This window comes from Cyprinus carpio, chromosome B7, assembly GCF_018340385.1.
Source record: "Cyprinus carpio isolate SPL01 chromosome B7, ASM1834038v1, whole genome shotgun sequence".
Classification (NCBI taxonomy): Eukaryota; Metazoa; Chordata; class Actinopteri; order Cypriniformes; family Cyprinidae; genus Cyprinus; species Cyprinus carpio.
Genome location: NC_056603.1, coordinates 24514998 through 24524160, shown reverse-complemented (window position 1 = coordinate 24524160; position 9163 = coordinate 24514998). Strand labels below are relative to the sequence as shown.

The window sequence follows — 9163 nt, the reverse complement described above, 5'->3', positions numbered from 1 at the left end:
CACACACACTCACACACAAAACAAAGATTTGGTTAGTATTGAGCGGACAAAAAACTTGTCCCAAAATACCTGAAGAAGAAAAAAAGTCATAAAAGTGGAAACAACATAAGGTTGGCGGGTCAGTGATTATGTCATTTTTGGGTGAACTATCCCCTTTAATGGTGATGTTTGTAGATTTTCTCTTAGCCATTCTTAGCATTTTTAGATGAACCGTTCACAGGTTGATTTCTCCAGACGCTATAAACATCGTGTCTCTGTGATGCATAACATTACAGCACTGTTTTAGCATGGCTACAATGACTCAACGACATGTGGCATGAGTTTGGGGCTGGGCTACCTATTTGTACACCTGTTTGCAGATGTGGATCATATTTGAGGAACCTGTTTGAAAACAGCCATTTTTTAGAAAGAAGATGATAAACAATCTCCATTAATATTGCTGAAATATCCACCGGAGTGTATATAAATGCCCAGAAGCTTATTTAAAGACAGATCAATGCTTAATACACTGTCTGTCTTCTGTTGTGATGTCTGTCTTGATGACTGACATAATAATTAGTGTCCATTAAGTGAGAACACAGCCACTTAAATCTCCCAGCGCTGACAATCAATAAACCCAACTAATCACATAGAGAGAAAGTGACATCCCTGGTGACACAAGATTTGTTCTTCAATTGGACTATTAAGGATTTGTGTGTCTTAAGACTCCATTATCACTCCCGCAGTCTCTGGATCTTATCACTCACAGGAGGATTATTAGTATAGTCACCTTCTGTTTGACCAGCTATTATCCTTCAATAGCCCATTTCAGCTAGGTAACGTCTATAGAGGGATGTCAAGTTTTTCAATGATGTGGGGCTGATAAAAAAGTACCCTTAATTATTTTTTATTTATTGTTTAACTAATCCCTAATTATTTATTTTTTATTCTTATCATAGCACAAAGTTGAGGTAGTACAGTGGACTGATACTCCTTGGATTTTGAGGATTTATGTTTTTGGATATTGAGGTGTGAGTGTGTCTGTCTCAGTGTTTGTGCTTACATGTAGATCTGAATGAGCTACTGAATTATCTGTCGGAGAGCTCAATGAGGGCGTGCGTGTGGGCCTCATTTCTGCTGTGTTTCCTGGCGAGTGTATCATCTACGCCATGTCTGCCTGAGGAGATTATTGCAAGAGGCGGCTGTGTGTCTGAGGAACATGTGTGTGATTTCAGAGAGAACTGTGAAGATGGCAGTGATGAGACTAACTGTAAGTATTAGTCTGTAAGTTAGTCTTATCTGCTCTTTTATTTGTGTATGTACCGTGTGCTTATGCAGGCAATTCTTTGACAGTAATGGCCCTTTTTTAACTCTCTGTGGGCAACATGATTTGAAATGCTCCTAAAGGCCATCATGTGTAAATAGTGAGATTTATGGCACATGCATTAAGGAGCGCACTGGGAGGTCATACAACAGTGCTTTTATAATATTGATTTAATCCTTCTGGGAATTTTAAAAGGCAGAACATTACAGAATTGACGTTGATGTATTAGGGTTGACCACTATTGCTTTTGTTTTGCACTTTCATCCTTTTAATGATGCTAAGAAAAGATTTTCCATTAGCATTTTCATTTTCATCTTATGTTGTCCATATAAACACAGAACATTATATTATATAACTTGATTTTTTTTTTCATTTTGCATCTCCTGAATCTATTTTATGACAACTGATTTTAAGTCAAGCGCTTATTAAATGTGTTATATGATGGATGCCGTACAGATTTGCATGTTTTAATGGTGTCTCTGTAAGAGATTTGAAATGATTAGCAGACACCAGTGTTTATTTTACTGTAATGGCCTGATATAGCTTTGACTTTCCTCTCATATAGGCTCTGAGTTTGTGATATGTGACTTTGAGGAAGGTTTCGGTGGTTTTCAACTTCAAAATGAACATTGTATTTGGATAAGAAGATCAGGTTTGAGCCATCCCAATACTGAGACTGACCACAGAGAAAATGTTACTAGTAAGTAAAACGTAATCCAAAGTGCGAGGCAAATGGGTAATCCAACATACAGACTATAAACCAGACAAGGGGCAAACAGAGTCCGAAATGGCAAGACAAAAGGATATCCAAGACAGGCAGGTGATCAGGAAACAGGCTAACGTTACCAGGCAAAATCAAGACGCGACTAGACTAGGACAAGGAACCAAAGTCTTCTACACATTGCACAATTTTAGCAATCTAATAAGATCATTGCTGATCACACTGTGCATCATAGATCTAATAAACTTGGGTACGACATGCATGTAGACTGTACGATGATGACACCTATTGACTCGTAGGCTACGACGCACGTTTCTATAGAAGAATAAAACGTCATTATGCACTAGTGGTAAACATAAAGAGCATAATGAATCAAACTTTGACAGTTTTAGTTTTAATGTGTGCTGAAAAAAAGTGGCAGTGGGGAAAGTGGAAGAAATAGGGGTAAGCAGTTTTATGTTTTAGCGCCATGTCGCGTTAATTTCATGTTGCATTTTAACTGGTTGGTCAGTAAACATGGGTCATAACTGCGAACACACTGTGTGATGAACATGCTGACTTTCTGATACTGCCAGAAAATTATCATAGACTATCTTTGGTCGCAAGACTGTGACGGCTGTCTTTGAACCTCTCTCACTGTACGACAAAGGACCACTGATTAGGAGCCACGATTACAGAAATCGCCACAATTGTTTCATGATGCCAAACTTTTGTCTGGGACAGCCAGTCCCATAATCGTGCAGTGTGTCTTTAGACAGGGAATTGGCTCCGTAAAGTAACTTAGCTATCACTAGGAGAGCGATAATCGCTAAACAATACTCGCCCGAGTGGTGGTTAGGATCTTGTGTTTATAGTGTGTGTGATTGGCTACAGGTGAGAGTGTGATTAGTGAAATGGAACATGGGAAATATAGTCCAGGGTGACGTGTAACAGTCTGTGTAGTGTGAGAGTCAGTATAATCAGAAGGTGACCTCTGGTGGCGAGCGGACAGAAGACCACGGACAGGATTCGTGAAACTGATACATGATACATGAATTTGTAAGGCCTCTAATTATTAACATGATCAGCATTTCTGAAAAACCTGTTGTACACAATCTTCTACATTCCTTCCACCCTAAAGCTGATAATACATACTAAATTCCATAATTGCATATTTTTTTACATATTAGTTTTTTTCTCCCTCAGTGTAAACACCATATTCCCTAGATGTTAATAAGGTTTGGTTTTATATTGTATTTCCTGACTTCTCAGGACATTCTTTATTTTCTTTTGTCAGGTCACTGCCTCTATATACACTAAAAAACTGGAGGAGGAGTCACTGCTGAAATATACGGTCCTCTCTTCCAGCCTTCACAGACATGCTGGGTACAGAAAAAAACATGACTAAACATCTTTTGGTGTTGTATTTCATTTTCTGTTAATAAATTAATTCTTAAATTCAGTTACCACATAAATCAGTAGCCTATTTTCCAAACCACCATCTGCTTTTTAGAGCAAGCTGTCAAAATACTATTTTCCATAATATATACACAACTGTGTGATATTGCTTTTATACATTTTAGACACAGTATTGCCAGTTAATGTCTTTTTTTTTTTGCTCTGCCAACAAAATTGTTCAGAACAAAGCCACAGCAGGTCTTTGGACACTGAGTCCGAAATTCTCATCCAAAATTTTTGTACGTTAAAAAATAGATACAACCTCACGTTATGTCAATCACGTTTACACATTGCCTCCAAAATTTTTGTGTCATTAAAAAATTCGGACCAGGTTCGATTTTCTGAGTTTTCATATCCATAGCAAGGATTTTGAATGGAAAGGATGACGAATACGAAAGAAAAAAAACCGCATCCGAACATTTCGGATTCATTGTGCAAGGACCTTTACTCTGGTTTAGTTCCTGAATGAATAGGCTGACGGAATGGTTTTCTTATATAGGCACTTGTCACCACTGACTGATGTGAAACCTGCAAAAAGATTTGCTGACAAATCATCACCACTAATGCGCATACTGACAGTGTGTCTCAAATTAACACAGACAAGCAGGGTGATGAAACAATGAAAAGTCCCAGTTTCAAATTAAATAGCCTATTTAAAAAATTATATGAATGATTTTAGTAGTTCAATAAAAGTTTGTTTTTTGTCAAGAGAGACATACTGCACAGTTTACCACAAACAATAAGCAGCATCTTGTTAAGTGTTTGGCTCAAGCCCTCGATTATGTGTGTACAGCACTTATCCACTGCCACGGCTACACACTCTTATTGACAGCAGAGAGTTATGCATAGGCTGTCAGAGCCCTGACACAGTGGGTAGTGCATGCACTCATTGTGATCTATGGCTTTAGATTCTTCATTATCGAATATGGAGTAATTCACATTGAGTGCTTCTCTGCTTAAACAAAAATAAGATGACATTGAACTTGGCAGTAAGATGTAATTACATAATCTCATTTTACAACAAAACTGCTTTGAGTATGAGATGCCTTCAGCATTAATTTTGTCTCATTTGGCCAAATGCTGAATATGTTCAATGTTTCATCTTTAAAGCTCAAAATGTGTAATGAAGCGAGCAATGCACCTCTCGAATCCTTTGTTCACATAGCATGTTCTTTTGAGTGATTTATATGTTCTCTCCCTTTGTTGTCCTATCCATTAAACAGCTAACTTTCTATCGCCATATTGGGATGCTGGCTGGGGCTTTGCAGGTTCTGATCCAGTTCAAGTCTTCGGGAGAGATGCAGGAGGTGTGGTTTCAGTCCACCTCCAATCCTGATCCACACACTCTTCCCTGGATGCAAACAGTGGTGGTGTTCAACAGTGGAGAGGAGTTTAAGGTTGGTGTGCATGTACTGTATGAGAGTTTATGTGTGTTTGGGGGAAGGGGTATTATTGTTTGGTATGTATGGTGTATAGTTCAATCAGTAACACAAAATCACAGTGAATCTACAGGTTGTGATTAGAGGATTGATATTCAACAGCAGTGACCCATATGTAGTTGTAGCGATTGATGATGTTTCCTTCAGCAGAGGTTGTGTGGTAGCGGTAGGTGGGTGAACACTAATATGTCTTCTCAAGAGTGCTTTTTTTCAGCAAATCTGTCTGCACAGTCTGGACTGTTTCAGGGCACCATGTATATCCAATAAGGCTGCCTAAATCCTAAAAATTACATTTGTCATTACAAATCTGTATGACTGACTATCAGTATCTTAGAAATACTGTGCCCCAGTAAAAAAGTTACTGATAAATTCTTATGTGTCAGTGGGACTGATGTATACTGACTTGAGAATTATTTTGTTTGATAATACTTAAGCAATCAAGTCACGTTGTGTTTTCTGTTAGCTGTTGTAAGAATCTATAGTCTGACCTGACCCAGATTCCACTCCACAATATGTGTTTGATCATGCTCATTTCCCAAAATGGCTTAATTATTGTAGATAATGGGAACGGGTGTACGACACATCCTCATCACTTTTTCTTACACTGTCTAGAATTAGAACTAGCAATCCCAGATTCACAAATGAATCACTCTTTTGATCTAATCGGTCAAACTGGTTTGTAAAAAGGACTGTGTTCCAAAAAGGATAATTCGGCTTCTGAAGGGCACTTCAGGGCACAACGCCATATTCAAAGATCAGTCCAAACAGAATTGTTTACTTCAAAGGGCCCTTCAGAATGAGGGATTTTGAAGGGTACAAATAATGGACACTTTGCTTCCATGATTGTTTCCACGGGTTTAATTGCATGACGACAGTCCCTCCTTTATTGGCTTTGGGAAGAGGATAGAAGTGAGTTTGAAGAAAAAGTTTTTTGTTCATGCATTCGAGGCTCTCAGTCTGGAGGGTAAAACCTTCAAAGGGACTAAGCAATAGGGATGAGTTCTTCAGAATGGAATGCAGTGTTCTGAAATTGTTTGCGATTCAGTTTGATTCATTCAGATGCACTCAAGCACTGAAAGGAATAGTTCACCCAAAAATTTAAATCCTGTCAATAATTACTCACCCTCATGTAGTTCCAAACCCGTAAGACCTTCGTTCATCTTCGGAACACAAATTAAGATATTTTTGATGAAATCCGAGAGGCATCTGACCCTCCATAGACAGCAATGCAACTGAAACTTTCCCAGACTCAACTATGTTAACTAATTTAATATAGTTAAAGGGGTCATATGATGTTTTCATTATTTTGTGTATTTGGTGTAATGAAATGTGTTCATGCGATTCAAGGTTCAAAAAACATTATTTTCCACATTATGTACATTATCGTTTCTCCTCTATGCCCCGCCTTTCTGAAACGTGTCGATTTTTTGAAAACGCTCATCGTTCTAAAAAATGAGCTGTGCTGTGATTGGCCAGCTATCCAGTGCATTGTGATTGGCTGAATTCCTCAAGCGTGTGATGGTAATGTTACGCCCCTTAACATACTGTGATGCCGTCTCCCGGCACAACCAGACAAAACCAATAAAACGAGCCATTTGTTGCTTCCAGTGGGGACATAATTAGGGATTATAATGATTTATACTGTGTTTTTTTGCGTTGCATCGCGCCGTGCCGCGTTAACATAAAACCATGTCTGCATTTGCATTAGATTTTACCACGACATATGTGCATGCTGCTGCTGACATAAAACACGCATGCGCTGCGCCTGGTTTATGAGTTGCGTGTTTTACGGAATAAAAGTATTTCGTAAAATTCTGGTTGAACCACTGGTGTCACATGCACTATTTTTACAATGTCCTCACTACATTTCTGGGTCTGGGAACATTTCAGTTGCATTGCTCTTTATGGAGGCTCAGAAAGCTCTCAGATTTCATCAAACACTTCCTAATTTGTGTTCCAAAGATGAACGAAGGTCTTACGGGTTTGGAACGACATGAGGGTGAGTAATTAATGGCAGAATTTTCATTTTGGGTTAACTGTTTCTTGAATTGTTTGCAGTGGATTCTCACGCTGCAATAATAACAGGAATACAGGATGTTTTATAAAAGAGCAGTGGACTGGGTGGATATTTTCCTTCAGTTTATGATCAAACAGCTCTTTATTGCACATGCAGCTTGTGAACAAAACTGTGCTGCAGGTTAAGCCAATTTATTTAGGTACAAAACTATTATTAAAAAGGGTCTCAAAATATGGACACACTTTTTTTGATGGAGGGCCTCATGTGCCCTTTTACTGATGAAAGTCTGGAAATTCCCCTGATATCTTCAGTGTATGTGCTTCATTGAAGTTATCCAGTATGTATGAATATGTTTCTCCTTCAGATGTCCATGTTTGGGTTATAATGTAGCTGTTTTTAAAGATGCAAAGATGAAGTTATGTGATGGATTTGCTTTAGAAATTTCTGAAGGGTGTGAGGTGCAGAGAGCTCAAGAGATGTAGGAATATAAAGCTGTAAATAAGGTCTAATACATTTACAGCCTGTGTTGGATGGACTACGACACCAGAGGGACAATAGCGATGGGCAGAAGGGAACCTCAGCAACTTTCTAATTTACAGCTCAGCCCATGATAGAAAGAAGGAGAGACATCAGTTACATTTTTAATTTAGAGTATATATTAATGCCATGACAAAATCATGGTGGGGTTTTATTATATATATTTATATTTACATTTATATCTATTTTATAGGTCCACATTTTAAGATGTAATTGCTGACACAGCTTTGCAGTAAGTCAATAACTTTTATTTTACACATTGGTCACAAAAATGCTTAACTATTTATGAGAAAAGATAATCTTGCTTTATTTTCCACCATAAATACAGATCTGCACAGAACAGAACAAGGTTGATTTTCTATGACCAAGTGAGTGTTTCAAAGGGAGGTTTATGTGTTTAGTTGTAAATGTGTGTGTGTTACAAAACCACATTATTGTGATTTATTTCAGCTGTACTCTGGACAGTCAGATTAATCATAATAATGTGTCCATGTTCAGATCTTTTGCTTACCTTTTCTATTAAATATGTATTTTGGCTTTATTGTTTTCTCCAGAGATTGACATCAAAGCACCTCTACCAACTCCGTGCCCCCCATCTCAGTTTCACTATGGGGCAAATGAATGTGTAGATGGGGTGAAAGTGTGTGATTTTTCATTAGACTGCCCTGGAGAGGACGAGGCCAAATGTTGTGAATATCCATCTTATTTTTTAATTTAACTGTGTGTACAGCTATTTGTAAATTGAATGTCTTGCAGGTGTCATTCACTTACAGTTATTTTTACTGCAAAAATAGCTTACTTAAAAGACTGTAGTAAGCTATACTGAGAGACTAGAGACTCGAAAATTTAAAACAGCTTGCATAATTTAACTGGAACATGAGCCATGTCACCGTTTAAGAAACATTTACCTTGATTGATACCAAATACTTCTTTAAAAAGTTCAACCATAAACGAAAATTCTGTCATCATTTACTCACCCTTATGTTGTTACAAACCCGATTCCAAAAAAGTTGGGACACTGTACAAATTGTGAGTAAAAAAGGAATGGAATAATTTAGAAATCTCATAAACTTATATTTTATTCACAATAGAATATAGATAACATATCAAATGTTGAAAGTGAGACATTTTGAAATGTCATGCCAAATATTGGCTCGTTTTGGATTGCATGAGAGCTACACATTCCAAAAAAGATGGGACAGGTAGCAATAAGAGGCCAGAAAAGTTAAATGTACATATAAGGAACAGCTGGAGGACCAATTTGCAACTTATTATGTCAGTTGGCAACACGACTGGGTATAAAAAGAGCCTTTCAGAAGTCAAGATGGGCAGAGGATCACCAGTTCTCCCAATGCTGCGGCGAAAAATAATGGAGCAATATCAGAAAGGAGTTTCTCAGAGAAAAGTTGCAAAGAGTTTATTTAAAGTAAGTAAGTTTATTTAAAATAAGTTATCATCATCTACAGTGCATAATATCATCCAAAGATTCAGAGAATCTGGAACAATCTCTGTGCGTAAGGGTCAGGGCCTGGAAAAAACATACTTGATGCCTGTGATCTTCGGGCCCTTAGACGGCACTGCATCACATACAGCAATGGTACTGTAATGGAAATCACAACATGGGCTCAGGAATACTTCCAGAAAACATTGTCGGTGAACACAATCCACTGTGCCTTTCGCCGTTGCCGGCTAAAACTCTATAGGTCAAA

The 9163-nt window shown here is 37.9% G+C and overlaps 1 pseudogene; it reads left to right on the top strand.

The window, feature by feature from the left end:
* The first annotated feature begins 959 nt into the window (after positions 1–959).
* Positions 960–9163, top strand: part of LOC109108475 — a 30713-nt pseudogene continuing 22509 nt past the window's right edge.